The 14,806-nt window shown below is 50.5% G+C and overlaps 1 protein-coding gene across 1 annotated transcript in view; it reads right to left on the reverse strand.

Moving 5' to 3' along the window:
* Nucleotides 1–14,806, reverse strand: part of LOC138492350 (aldehyde dehydrogenase family 3 member B1-like) — a 980,501-nt gene that overhangs the window by 865,930 nt on the left and 99,765 nt on the right. The gene's annotated exons all lie outside the window — the stretch shown is intronic.

A 14,806-nucleotide genomic window follows, 5' to 3' on the forward strand; every position in this document is an offset into this window, starting at 1 on the left:
TCAACAGTCAGAGACGGGGGTGCCTCATGTGTAGCGATCTCAAATGATCTGCAGCTCTTTAGAATGGCATTAAATAATATTTGGTCATCCACAGGTGATGTCTTTGTTGAGGTGAAGGTGGATCTAGACAAATGTCTGGGTCAGTGGTACGTGTGGGTGAAAGCCAAGGCCCTTGATCTGCTGACTGATCCTGATCCCAGTCCGGGTCCTGGTCAGCTGTGTCCTGATCAAAAGGATTGTCCTCATATGTATCCTCCTGTTCTGAGTAATCCTCTTGGTGGACTTTTGTAGGAATGGGAAGCTTCTGCAATTTTGGTGGAATGGGCTAGGAGTCCTCTTTCCTAGGTTTCTTGGGAGTAATATATTTATCCGATAAATCTATAAATTGGGACATCTTGTCCATATAATTCTCAAATCTCTGCCTAGTCCACAGGGAAGATGCAGTAGAGCCTGGAGGTGGAAAAGGCTGGTCAGAAGGGGGTGGAGGGGTCCTGATAAAGCCTTCGTGAGGCTGGGGGCTTCAGAATACTCCTCTCGATGAGGGCGTGACCCTGTGTTCTCCTGCTGCTGAAATAATAGCCCTGAGACACTCACATATGTTTGGCAGCTGAATGCTAGGTCTCGACGTGCCTGCCAGCACTGTCACGGTTGACGACTCTACAAAAGCCTTAGGTGCTATCGTGCCCTTGGACGACATGTCAGTGACCCTGTGTTTTTTTGGGGGAACGCCCCTGTGAGAGGAATGCCCAGTCGCATGCCGGGAAGACAGTTGCACAGAGGGCTCTGAACCGCAACGTTTTGGGCAGGCCTGTTGGCATTACGCCCTTCTTCGATGTGTCTGTCGAGGAGGCCTTAGGGGTTGTGTGTTTGGGTTTAGGTGGTGCGTGTGTGACCTTGTCGACGGGGTGTGAACGCCCTATAACTTAGCCGGTGACCTGTGTCGGGGACAAGCATCTGGGAACCTGAGGGTTCCGCCGAAAGGTCGATGGCTTCCAGTTCACAGCCATGGCTGCCGATGGATTCCTAGTCATCTGAAGCGACGACGCCAACGGGGGAAATGACATTCGGCCGGCATCGCGTAGGCCAGCCACCATTTTGTCCGCCTGTACTTTAACATCTTAGGACGAAAGAGCTTGCAGGACTTACAAGAACGCTCCTCATGATCTCGAGGTAGACACCTATTGCAACGGTGGGTGTCATTCCAAGGGAATTTGCCATTACACGACATACAAAATTCAAAGGGCGTCCTCTCCATAGCAGAGGGAGATGGCAGTCAGATGAAATAGGGAAAGAAGGAAAAAGGAAATGCATTGTTGATAAAGAATAAACCGGCAGCCCCACTCTCCCTACTGTAAGGGCCAGGCCGGAGGGCTGAGCCACGTGATCGACAGACGTCGATCAGTACACCAGTCGCCAAGCAGAAGTAGAGGTCTACGGCGGCAGGAAGTCCACGAGGCAGTCGACGAAATGAAGGAGTCAGGAGACTAGACTACCGCAGATTGTGGGACGAAGTAACAATATTGAGCAATATTAACTCTTGCGAGCTCCACATAAGGCAACCAACTAGTTGGGCGGAGAGGAACCTCGATGCGTGAGGCATTTGTTCCAATACACATCATGTCAGGCATAGTGTTACAGTCACGCCCATGTCGACGTTCCCTTTCGATCTTTGAAAGAAGAACAAGTTACTTTCTTACCTGGTAACGTTCTTTCGATGGGATGGTCCGACGACGTATTCCATATCTATGACAGTAATCACCACAGCTGTGCTGCTTCGGAAACTTTTTCGGCGTCTGCGTCCTGCGTCGATGACGTCGATGCGCCGCCGTCGAGGACCTCCTCCGACGTCCGACGTCCGACGTCATCCGATGTGATAAGTAGGACGCACGACGCCAGTAGCCTCAGTTGTAGTTTTTTCCCCCAGAACGTGTGACAATAGTCAACTGCCAGTCCGACACAAAGCCTTGCGGAACGTAAGCTGCAAACGCAACAGAAATTCTGCAGCGGGGAAGGCAGGGCGGGAGCGATATGGAATACGTCGTCGGACCATCCCATCGAAAGAACGTTACCAGGTAAGAAAGTAACTTGTTCTTCGAGGGGATTGGGTCCTCCGACGTATTCCATATCTATGACAGACTCCCAAAGCAGTACCAAATCAAGGAGGAGGGAAAGAATTTAGAAACAAAATTTAGAATAGCCAATCAAATAGCAGAGCAAAGGACCGCCTTGCCAAAGGCCAGATCCTGCCCTCTGATGGAATCGAGGGAATAATGCCGCACAAATGTATGCACTGAAGCCCAGGTGGCAGCATCACAGATGTTGCGAATAGGAACACCCCTCTGCAGGGCAGTAGATGCAGCCAAGCCCCTGGTAGAATGGGCCCGCAAGCCAGCCGGAGGGTCCTTGCCCGCCAAGCGGTAACACTCCGAGATGGCCAAAATAATCCAGCGGGACAAAGTCTGTTTCGTCACAGCTTGCCCCAAGCGCTTACCAGCGTAACCAATAAAGAGTTGATCGTCCACTCTGACCCGGGACATGCGAGAAACATAAAAGCTCAAAGCTCTCCTAGGATCAAGCCTATGGAGCCTCTCCTCTTCCTTACCAGGATGCGGAGGAGGATAGAATGCCGGAAGAACAATCTTCTGGGCCAAATGAAATTCCGTCACTACCTTCGGAAGAAAAGAAGGACGAACTCGAAGGACAACCCTGTCCTTGTGAAATACAGTGAAGGGTGGCTTAACAGAAAGTGCCTGTAACTCACTCACTCTGCGAGCGGAAGTAACCGCAACTAAAAACACAGTTTTCAAAGTCAACAGCCTCAAAGGGCAAGAATGTAACGGCTCAAACGGAGCACCCATAAGAAACCTAAGAACAAAGTTCAAATCCCAACCGGGCACCAGGAAAGGCGACGGAGGGAACACATTAGTGAGCCCTTTCAGAAACTGTGAAATTAAAGGGATTTTAAAGTAAGAACATTCTTCAGATGAGCACTTAAAGATGGACAGCGCCGCCAGGTAACCCTTAACGGTACCCACTTGCAAGCCCCTGTGGGCCAAAGAAAGCAAAAAGGACAGAACCATGGGGATGTCACATGCAAAAGGATCCACATTCTGAACTCTGCACCAGTCGCAGAACTTACGCCAACGGCAACGGTACAGAGACTTAGTTGCGGGCCTTCGGGCCGAAAGCAACACCTCCATCACGTCTTCAGGGAGGTCCCAATCCATATACCTCAACCTTTCAGAAGCCAAGCGTGAAGGTTGAGGGATCCGACCTCTGGATGGAGAACCTGACCCCCCTCCCGTGAGAGCAGATCGTCTCGGTAGGGAAGACGACGTGGAGGGCAGATGGACAAGTCGAGAAGGTCCGGGTACCACGTCCTCCGAGCCCACGCCGGAGCAATGAGGATCATCCGGGAACCGAACTTCCGTAACCTCCGCAGCACTTGCGGGATGACGGGGACCGGAGGAAACGCGTACAGCAGCGGGAACGACCACTCCACCACGAACGCGTCTCCTAAGGCTCCTCTTGGAGGAAATTCCCGCGAGCAAAACCTTTCGCACTTCCGGTTGACACTGGAGGCAAAGAGATCCACTTGAGGGGTCCCCCAAAGGGCGAAGATCTCCAGGAGAATCTCCTGAGCCAACTCCCACTCGTGAGAGATCGTGCTCTGCCTGCTCAGAGCGTCCGCCGTCACGTTCTCGACTCCGGCCAGATGAACTGCCGAGATCGAAACTTCCTGCTGGATGGCCCAGAACTCGAGCTGCATCGCCTCCCTGCACAGAGGAAGTGACCCTGCCCCCCCCTTTTTGTTGAGGTAGTGCATGGCCACTGTGTTGTCCGTCAGGATCAGGACATTCTTCCCTCGCACAGTCGGCAGAAAAGCCCTCAGGGCTAGCCTGACGGCCCTCAGCTCCAACAGATTGATATGGAGTCTGGACTCCGACGGAGACCAACGACCGCTGACTGTCAGCCCGTTGGCATGAGCTCCCCATCCCGTGAGGGATGCATCCGACACGATCGTCACCTCCGGCCAGGGAAGCCAAAACGGAGCCCCCTTCATCAAGTTGCCTTCGACGGCCCACCACAGAAGGTCCCGGGCGACCGAGGGCGGCACCTGAATCGGGTCCGACATCCTGCCGGAGGACTGCGACCATTGCATCTTGAGTGCCCACTGCAAAGATCTCATTCGCAGGCGAGCCTCTGGCACCAGAAGAATGCAGGATGCCATGAGGCCGAGCAACCTCAAGAACTCGAACGCTGGGAGCGTCTGGGCATGCTGAAACTTGCGCACCATCTGCTGAATGTGAAGAGCCCTCACCTGGGGAGGAAAACACTGCCCCAGGGAAGTGTCGAGCACTGCTCCGATGTACTGGAGCCTCTGCGTTGGCGTCAAATGGGACTTCTTTAAATTGAGGGAGAAGCCCAGCCTGTGAAGGGAGTGGCAGGCGACGGACAGATGATCCAGGACCTGCTCGGGAGAGCTCCCCCTGATCAACCAATCGTCCAGGTAGGGGTAGACGTGAATCCCCCCTTGCCTGAGATGCGCTGCCACCACCACCATGAGCTTGGTGAAAACCCTCGGGGCGGAGGTCAAACCGAACGGCAGGACCCGAAACTGAAAGTGCGAGTCGCCAACCGCGAACCTCAGGTACTTCTTGTGCTTGGGATGGATCGGCACATGGAAGTAAGCATCCTTGAGGTCGAGTGACACCAACCAGTCCTGAAGCTGAAGGGCCTGGAGGACTTGAGAGAGAGTAACCATCTTGAACTTGTCCTTCCTGAGGAGTTTGTTCAAACCGCGCAAATCCATGATGGGTCTCAATCCCCCGTCTTTCTTGGAAATCAAAAAATAAGGGGAATACCATCCCTTGTTCCTCTCCGCTACAGGCACCAGTTCTATGGCGCCTTTCTCCAGCAGGGCTTGAATTTCCTGCGCAAGGAGCGGATCCGGACACTTCAAAGAGAGGTTCCCCGGTGGATTGTCGCGAGGCCTGTGCCGAAAGGGAAGACAGTAGCCGTGGGTTATGATCTCCAGAACCCACACATCCGAAGTAATGGCACGCCACTCTACAAGATGCTGCGCCAGCCTTCCCCCAACCGGCGAACCATGGGACAAGGCCTCATGACTGAGTAGGAGCGGCTGCGGCGTTACCTGAGGGCAAAGAGGCAACTGCCCGAGCGGCCTTGGCACCACGGGTACCCTGTCGTCCACCTCTGGTACCCCTGCGTTGGCCCCTTTGACTGCCAGCTCCTCTCGCTCTACCAAAGGACGAGTAATAGCGAAAGGAGCCACCCCTCCACTGCTGTCCCCTAGGACGAAAAGGCGGAGGTTGGCGAACTGCAGCACCCAACGACTTCGCTGCAGCTTTTGAGGTCTGCAACCTCTCAAGGCTCTCGTCAGCCTTGCTGCCAAAAAGATGTTCACCATCAAAGGGCATGTTGAGGAGCCGGGACTGCACATCAGGAGCAAACCCCGACTTCCGCAACCACGCAAACCTGCGTATCACGGTGCTCGCCGCCATGGACCTACTGACGCATTCAGCTAAGTCCAAACCCGACTGAACGGACTCACACATGGCATCCTTACCATCCTGGACCAAAGCAAGGAAACCAACCCGTTCGTCCCCTTCGGGAATATGTTCAGCCGCTAACGCAACACAGTTCCACAGAGTGTGCGTGAAACGTGACAAGGCACAAATGGAGTTGGCCGCCTGAAGCGCCATACCACCAGAAGAAAACACCTTCTTCGCCCAGCCATCAAAACGTTTGTCGTCCCTATCAGGAGGGATGGTAGGGTACGACGCCTGCTTTGCCGGGGCCGTGGCCGCCTGCACCACCAAACTTTCCGGAGTGGGGCGCCTGGTCAAGTAGCAGGGGTCGCCACTGGCTGGACGGTATTTCCGCGACAAGGATCTGCCCACTGCCGGGAGACTCTCCGGAGCAGTCCAAGCCGCCGCCACCCTACGCTGTAAAGCCATATGGAATGGCAGAACCGGGTCAGAAGGGGGACCAACATCAAGGATGTCCGTCAGATCATCCTGCACAAACTCCCCTGGGGGAGCAGACCAACCCAGATACTCAGACACCCTAGCCATAAGGCGCCGGTACGAGGAATCGGCATGGGAGCCAGGCTCAGGCCGACCAAATTCCACCTCCGGAGAGGTGTCCAGACCACTAGCATCATGCAGTGACTGCCTCAAATCGTCAAATTGACTATGGCCCGAGACAATGTCATCCGGCACCTGATCAGGAACCAGGCCAACCAAATCCTCATCCGCCTCCGAAATATAATCCAAGTGGTGGAAAGGCACCTGAGAGTGCCTGCTCTTAGCCAGAGCCTTCCTAGGGGGTACACCCGAGACACGGGGCACCTCCGACACGAAAGGCGTCGATGGCGTCGAGCGAATCGGCGCCGCCGTCGAGAAAACCGGCAACGGCGCCGAGAGGATCGGCGTCGAGGAAATCGGCGTCGACGTCAGATGCAGCGCCTCCAATATCGGCGGCGTCGACACAGCCCTCGAAGCCGGAGCCCCGAGCGTGTCTCTCGACGACCTGAACGTCGACGGCCTCGACGACTTCCTCGGAGCCGGAGCTTCGAGAAAGCCTGTCGACGCCCTCGACGCCTCAGACGTCGACGTCTTCCTCGAAGACATCACAGGTGCACACGGTCTCGATCGCGTCGAGGACCGGGACCTGGAACGGGTACGGCGAGAACGAGCCTCCTTGTCCGAACGGGACCTCTCCCGTGACTCGTGCCGACCACTCTTGCGAGCGGCGTCTCTCGACCTCACACGGCCGACCCCACTCGGGGGCGCGGACGGTTGAGTACCCTGCGACTCAAGAATCGCCAACATTTTCTTCCCAAAGGAAGCCCATTCCTCCGGCGTCGCACGGCTGGTGGGATAACCGACGTGCCGGGCAGAGTCCTCGGAAGAGGACCTGGAAGGCGACCGGTGACGGCGCTTCCGAGAACGCCTCGAAGAGGCAGAGGAGTGGCGAGACCGACTCCTAGAAGAAGACCGACGAGACCTCCGACGATGACGCGGAGAGTCACCCCTCGAATCATCCGTCGAAAGCCCCGCCGACTTCGACTTCCGGGGCTTGGACACCCGACCTACCGACAATTTCTTCTTACGTTCGCGTAAGGCCTTGGAAGTGAGCGACAGGCAGTCGACACAGTCATCCGTGTCGTGGGCCTCCCCGAGGCACCAGAGGCAGGCGTCGTGCGAGTCAGTCACCGACATCTTGGACCCACACACCCCGCACTTCTTGAAGCCCGGACGCGGGGTTGAAGACGAAGTGGAAGACATCGCTGCGAAGGAATATTCACAAACGAACAGGCTCGAAGAACCAGAAAGAACAGAACTCCAAAGAGTCGAGGCTAGAACCGAGAAACACGAAGCAACACGTTCGCGGAAAAAACGGAACTGAGGCTACTGGCGTCGTGCGTCCTACTTATCACATCGGATGACGTCGGACGTCGGAGGAGGTCCTCGACGGCGGCGCATCGACGTCATCGACGCAGGACGCAGACGCCGAAAAAGTTTCCGAAGCAGCACAGCTGTGGTGATTACTGTCATAGATATGGAATACGTCGGAGGACCCAATCCCCTCGAAAGATGCAATACTCATCGATTACCACTAGATGTTGGACTATATCCACAGCATGTGATTCTAAGCAGGTTCACAAGCATCAGAAATTTCCTTCTAATGGTGTTTTTGAAAACGTTAAAAAGGTGTGCATCTTTTAAACTCCAGAACACATACAAATGTTTTCCCTGGAACGTGCAATAACGAAATGGGACATTTCACCTTTAGTTATTTTTCATCAGGTTATATACTGCAGTGGTGAAATGTCTGGCCTGCAAACCTGGCGACTCCGGTTCAATCTTGGAAGTCGGTTTTAATTCATAAATCCAAAGAGGCTATTCAGTGTTTCTCATTTTAGCTCGGGGACACAGAGTCCACCCTCTGAAAAAAGTGGGTGAACTTAGTCCACCCGCGTGTACCCTAGACTTGAGCCCTTTGTGAGACGTATCCCCATTCCGTTTTAGGGACACCCCTTCAGTACAGCATATCACCGCAGTAACCCTCAATACTCTCCAACACTTGGTCATAGAACTTTTATACATCACATAGTTACATCAGTTAAAAACAACTGGCACAAGGAAGAGAGCAACCTGAATGAAGATTGCTCAGCTGGACTGAAGTGAGCGGTCTAGCTGCTAGAGAAATCCACTTGGCTCCAAACGACTCCCTTTAGCAATGCAGGGGTACAAAGATGGAGATGTGGGTATTGCATCAAGATCCGACTGGCTAGTCACTACCGGGGAAGCCAAGCCATCAGGTGGACACATGAGCAAGGAGACGAGAGAGAGAATCCAGGAGGCGCGAGCGAGGCAGAGAAGCAGCATGGAGAAAGGGGGTGGTAACGTCCGGACCAGGGACGCATTCCTGCAGGCAAGAGAGACGACAAACAGGATGCGAGGGAAAGGAGCTTGACGCCAAGGGAAGCCATATCAACATACAGATCGCCAACAGCCCCAGAGATGTACCGTCGAGCTGGAGGAAGACAGAGCGTAAGCAGAGAATGACCCCAGCGGAGTCAGAGAAGCCAACCAAGCCATCCTAAAAGCTGGAGAGCCCACAGTGGAAAGTGGGGCCCTTGGGAGAGAGCTGGAGAAGGCAATCCTGGTCCCTAAGTGGAACGGAAGGCAAATTCCCTACAGCTTCCATCAGGAACGGAGTTTCACAGTCCCTGTATTTGGAGCAATAGAAATACACCATTGATAAGAGGAACTTGGGGAAAAGCATATGCCCTCAGATCTTGCAAGTGAATTAACATATCCGAGAACCTGGCAGGAGAATATACCATGTCTTTTGCAAGTCTAGGACCTGCATCCAAATTGCATCAAGGAACTCTATGAGAGAACCTGGTGGGAGAGTAAAAATATATGCCCTTAGGATTTTATGAATTGCATTGAATGTGGAAAAGACCTGGAGAAGCAAGTAATTTCCCCTGGAGTGAATTGCAACATCAGGAGGAGGGGGTTAGCCTCTTGGGCTACAAAGAATTTGTGTAGTCTTTTGAACTTTTGTATTGGTGGAGAGAAACCTGGGGCAGAGGGTCATTCCCTGGAACTGTGAACATTATCCATTTGCAACTTTACTTGTACCCTTAACGAGTTACTTTCAGAATGAGAGGGCTAAGATGGGAATTTAGACACATGACATTTTTGCCTTGAACACCTTGACGCAGGACAGGCCCTTAGTTTTTGTTTGAGGTAGGGAAATACCTTCCTAGATTAGGGACACAAGCATTTTCAAACCCCTTTCTTATTTAATAAAAGTATACACTAACCACCATGAAACCTGTGTCCATGTCTTGCTCCTGGTTCCTCAAAACTAAATTCAAATCCCATGCCGGAACAACAAACTTGGGTGGGGAAAACTTTTTTTTTTAAACCCTCTGGAATTGCAGGAGCGGGGGGGGGGGGATCATGAAAAATTAGTCCTTCTCCAGGGTTCTCTAGAAGACCAAAATGGCAGCTAGGTACCCTACAGTGCCAATCAGCAAACCCGTCTGGGCAAGATAGAAAAATCCAAAACAGGATGCAGAGCAAAGAAAAGGTCCAGATCCCTCTACCGGCACCAAGCTAAAAAGGTATGCCACCTTCAGGAATAGATAGATTTGGTGGTGGGCCTCCTAGCATAGGAGCGCATCCAGAAATTCCTCAGACAAATCCCACTTCTTACACATGAACCTTTCAGCAATCAGTCATGAAGCTCCACGCTGCAGAGGTTCGGGGGTAGGACCCGCCTCTCCGAGTGGGAAAAGTCAGTCCTCTGCAGTAAACACCATGGAGGGCAGACAGCCATGGCCAGCAACTACAGGTACCATGTTCTCAGGGCCCAAGCCAAAGCAATCAAGATCATTGTGGACTATAGGTTTATTTAGTGTGTTTTGGGAGCACAGCACCATTGCATGGGATTAATGTATTGCTATAATGTGGTACAGCAAGCCATGTGTTGCCAATGTGACATGGACATGTAAATGAAGAGAGGCTACTCTCTCACCTGAAATGCCTCTGTTGCAGGAGACACATTAGAGGATTAATGAACTAATATAATTAACAGTACTAACATGATTCTAATCAAATAACATAATGTGTTCTCCAGTGCAACATGAGGTGGAAAAGAAAGGCTCTGAAAGTCATTTTAAACGTGCACTTGGATTCATTTTTTTTTCTCTGTTCACTGTGTTAGCTGGATGCGAAATCTGCATGCCAGGAAATGAGTAGATACAGTTTCTAAACCGTATAAGCCAAGCCATTGTTAAAAGAGGAGGATAGATTATTGTGCATTTTCATTGGTGACACGTCACCTTAAGGGCTGTAACAGAGGTCTCTTGGTACATTTCGGGGAGGAAGAAAGGCAGAGGACATTTTGCACAGCTCCTGGGAAGACTTGGCTAGAGTTTCTATGGGGTTTCCTGATTGAGAGGTATCGTCCCAGTCCATTGCTGACTTTCCCAGGCTGGAGATTCCAGTCAATAAGCACCGGCTTGAGAGACCGCAGATCAGAACTGCATGTCCTCGCTGGGGTGTTTTGAAGGAAAGGCGTGAGCCATTTAAAGAAAGCGACCAGTCCGGGGAGTTCGCGTGCTAAACAGCTACAATTTGCTGGTAATTATCTTGTATAAAAGTGAGGGTGCGGTATGTGCATGGGACCCATTTTAGACAGGCAGTGTAGCAATAGCTTTTCACTGTGTTCAAATGACACATTTTAATGTTGCCAGCTGAAGGCAAAACAATGTCATTTTTTCTCTCTTGTGCAAACATGAAATGAAATTCGTAGTGTTCTTGCATTTTGTCTTTCTCATGTTTTTATTTCAGAGAGGATTGTCTCACGAATGGTAATGTATCATTTTAAAATGAAATTGTGATAACACAGTCTGCCTAAGAGTATTCATGTTTGTTTCATTTGGTGTCATAAAAAAAATATTATGCCATAGAGGGAATGATGCTTAAAGCGCCAAGTTTCTATGCAGATAAAGTAATGTTATGAGCAATTATAAATAGCTGTGTGCGTGGTTCCACTCAGTGTATATAAGTGTGTGTGATTTCTGAGTGGAACATAATGAAATAGTTTGCTGGACGTATATGAGTCAGCAGAAGGAGGCCTCTGGAAATAGTTTCACTAATGTAAATAAATTAGTGATTATACCACATGTTATTATGAATACTTTATGGAAGCATAGCTCACTGGTGTAGATAAATCAGTGATAACAGCCATAAGTGGCATTCCATATGAAAATGTGGTGTTCTTGAATAATGTAGAAGCCTGAGGCCTCTAGAGATCACAAGAACAGTCTAAACAAAAGAAAGGGGTTTTGTACATTGGGGCCACAAATAAAACAAAGAAATTATGCTCATCACTATACCACAACGAAATGCATACCAACTAAATGTATCTGTGTACTGAAATAATGCATAGCCACTATATTACTATAATACCAAACCCAATCTGAATGCAAGGAGTGATTATTGCTGAATTACTTTATTTTTGGCGGTAAGAAAATACCGCTAGGCTCCAAATATACACAAAATACCCTACAGGACCCAAACAGTTTTAGCCCCGCTGAGCTAGCAGTATGCGACAGGGATCAGCGGTAACGCACAGAGCGGGTCGAAGTCCCACTCTATTGTCAAGGCATCTCGCAAGGCTCCAAGATTAGGAAATTCCTTAAAGCAGAAACACCTATTCAGAGTGGAAGTGAAGACATACACTTGAGGAGCAACCCAAAAGCAGGAAATCTCCACGAGAACTTCCTGCCAGATCTCCCACTCATGAGATGGCGAAGACTGCCTACTGCTTGCCAGCCATATGAGCCGTGTCAGGGACACACTGTTCTCCAGAGCTCAGAACCACAATTGCATTGTTTCTCTGCACAGAGGCAATGAGCCCACACCACCCAGCTTGTTGAGGTAATGGAGGGCAACGGTGTTGTCCATCAGTACAAACAAAGTCTTGTCTCAGTGGGGAGAATAGAGACTATGGCCAGCCTAAATCGTTCTCAAATACAGAACATTGATGTGTTCTTGTCACTCCGATGGGGACCACAAGTTGTTCCCTGAGGTCTTGGAGGGGAGCGCCTCAGCCCTTCAGGCACACATCTGTGACTAGCCAATTGGACCAGTGGTTGTCGGACCAACACTGTTCTCTACAAGTTGACTTTCTGGGACCACCAGTCCAGGTTTCTGGATTCTCCGAGACCCGAAGATGATCTGATGACAGTCTCCCAAACTGAGGCCATTGGCAACTCAAAAGCCACTGAAGTGACCTTATGCGTAGCAGAGCCTCTGGCACTACAAGAATGCAGAAGGCTACTCTGTCCTTCGGGTGAAAAGGCCCACAAGAGTGTCAAGACCGCTGCAATGAATCGAAGTGCCGCAACAGAAAAGTTTGAGACTTCCTGAAGTTCAGGAAGAAGCCGGAGTTGTGCAATAAGCTGCACGTCCCGTAAAAATAACACCTGGTTTGGGAAGCAAGCTCAGATGAGCCAGTCTTCCAGACAGGGAAAACACATGGATGCTCTCTGTTCCGAGGGGAACCACAACCACTACACCAGCAGCTTGGTGAAAACCCTGGGTGTCGAAGAAAGGCAGAATGGTAGGATCTTTAATTGGATGGTGGCTGTTCCCCACTTTGAATATCAGTAACTGCCTGTACTTCTTGTGGATGGCTACATGAAAGTATGCATCCTGGAGATCCAGGGATACCTGCCCATCTTGCAGGTCCAGGGCCTGAAGAATCTAGGCCAGAGTGACCACCATGAACTTGTCTGTGCATAAAGTACAGGCTCAGCATTCTCAGATCTAGGATCGGACAGTCCTCCACCCTTTTTCGGCACCAGGAAATAGGCGAAATACCAACCCTTACCTCATTCAGAGCATGGTACTGGGGTCTATGGCCACTTTCCAGAAGCAGACAGATCTTCTCCATCAGGAGTGTCTGGCGGCAAGTACCGGTTGTCCAGTGGGTGGTCTGGAGGGCGATGAGCTAAAAGGAGACAGTATCCTGGGTAAACAGCCTGTAAAGGCCAGGCATCGGAAGTGGTTGAGAAGCCATTCCTCGCTAAAAAGGGATATCCTGCCTCCCACCGGGGAGGAGTGGTGAAAGTCACTTCAAAGAGGCTTTGCACCTGGGGCAGTGGTGGGCACAGTGAAGAATGAAATGGCTGGGAGCACCCGCTTACCTGAAGGGACTTTTCCTCTTCCTCTGTGGGCTTAGGAGGTAACTGGATGAAAGCCTGTGCCTACCGGACTAGCATGTTTCTGAACAGCTAGCCTCAGAGAACAGGTTGTTGCCATCAAAGCGCATGTCCAGACATTTTTTCCTGGCCATCTGCACCAAAACCAGACTTATAAAGTCAGGAGTATTGTCTCAAGACCAGTCTTGTAGTCATTGCTCAGAAAGGTGTCAGAAATGTGAGGCGGACAATGCTTCACTCTTCCTTTGATTCTGCTTTACTCATTGCCAAGAAAACGTACTTCTCTGAACATACACTTTATCCATCTAACCACTCATCGTCTATCAGCTTCTGCACAATATCGTCTCTCCAAAAGCCCCTGATCCATCTGCGTTCTCATCCCTTTCATCCTCTGATTTCGCAAACTACTTTACATCTAAAGTAGCTAATCTTCATCTTGCTTTCACCCACTCTTCCTCTCCTCCTCCTCCACCACCTCCTCTATCACTTTACTTGTTTGCATCTTTTTCTCCTCTTATGGACCTAAACACTTCTGCTCTCTTGACTATTGCTCATCCTACTGCCTCTCCTTCTGACCCTCGCCCTTCTCTCATTCCTCAAGTATATCTCAATCTTACCCTTCTTATTAATGAATCCCTTGTACATTCTTGTTTTCCTGCGGCTTTCAAACAGTCACTTATTCTTCCTATCCTGAAAAAAAAAAATCTTCTCTTGATCTGCCTTTCCCCCCCCAACTAATTTCCGTCCCATTTCTCTTCACCCCTTTCTCTCTAAAAAATCTTGAACAGGCCGCCTACACCCAGGTAACTCATTACCTTGAGTCTCTGTTCACTTCTTCCTCCCTTGCAGTCTGGTTTCTGCCCGTCTCACTCCACTGAAACTGCCCTTCATGTTTCCAATTCTCTCCTCACAGCACGCCACTCAAGCTTTCTTCTATTCTTCTCGATTTGTCTGCAGCGTTTGACACTGTGGACCACTCTTCTCAACTCCTCTCTTTCCACTTTAGGTATTTCTGGGTATGCTCTCGAATGGTTTAGCTCTTACCTTTCGCAACAGACTTATTCCGTTACTTGAGCTGGATACTCTTCTGCACTCCCTCTTTATGGTGTCCCCCAAATCTCGGTACTTGGCCCTCTTTTTCCTCTCTATATAAATTCAAAATAAAAAATAAAAATACTGCTCCTCTCCCTTTCCTCCTTTCACCTTTCTTTCCACCTTTACGCTGACACCACCCAGATATTTCTTTCTTTCTCTTCCTTTGATTCTGCTCTGCACTCCACTGTCTTTTAGCTGTTCAGAACTGGATGTCCTCCTATTTTCTACATCTTAATCCCTCAAAAACTGAGGTTCTGTTCGTTCCCTCTTCTACCATCTCTCCTATTCCATACCCTCGTTATTTTCCCCGTACTTTCTTTCACACTTTCAGCATCCAACCTGGGCACCATCTTTGAACATTCCCTCTCATTCTCCCTTCATATCTCCTGTATTTCCCGCTGATGCCGTTATCTTTGTTTAACATTCGATGCGGTT

Source organism: Ambystoma mexicanum, chromosome 10, assembly GCF_040938575.1.
Source record: "Ambystoma mexicanum isolate Mex_15411 chromosome 10, UKY_AmexF1_1, whole genome shotgun sequence".
Lineage (NCBI taxonomy): Eukaryota > Metazoa > Chordata > Amphibia > Caudata > Ambystomatidae > Ambystoma > Ambystoma mexicanum.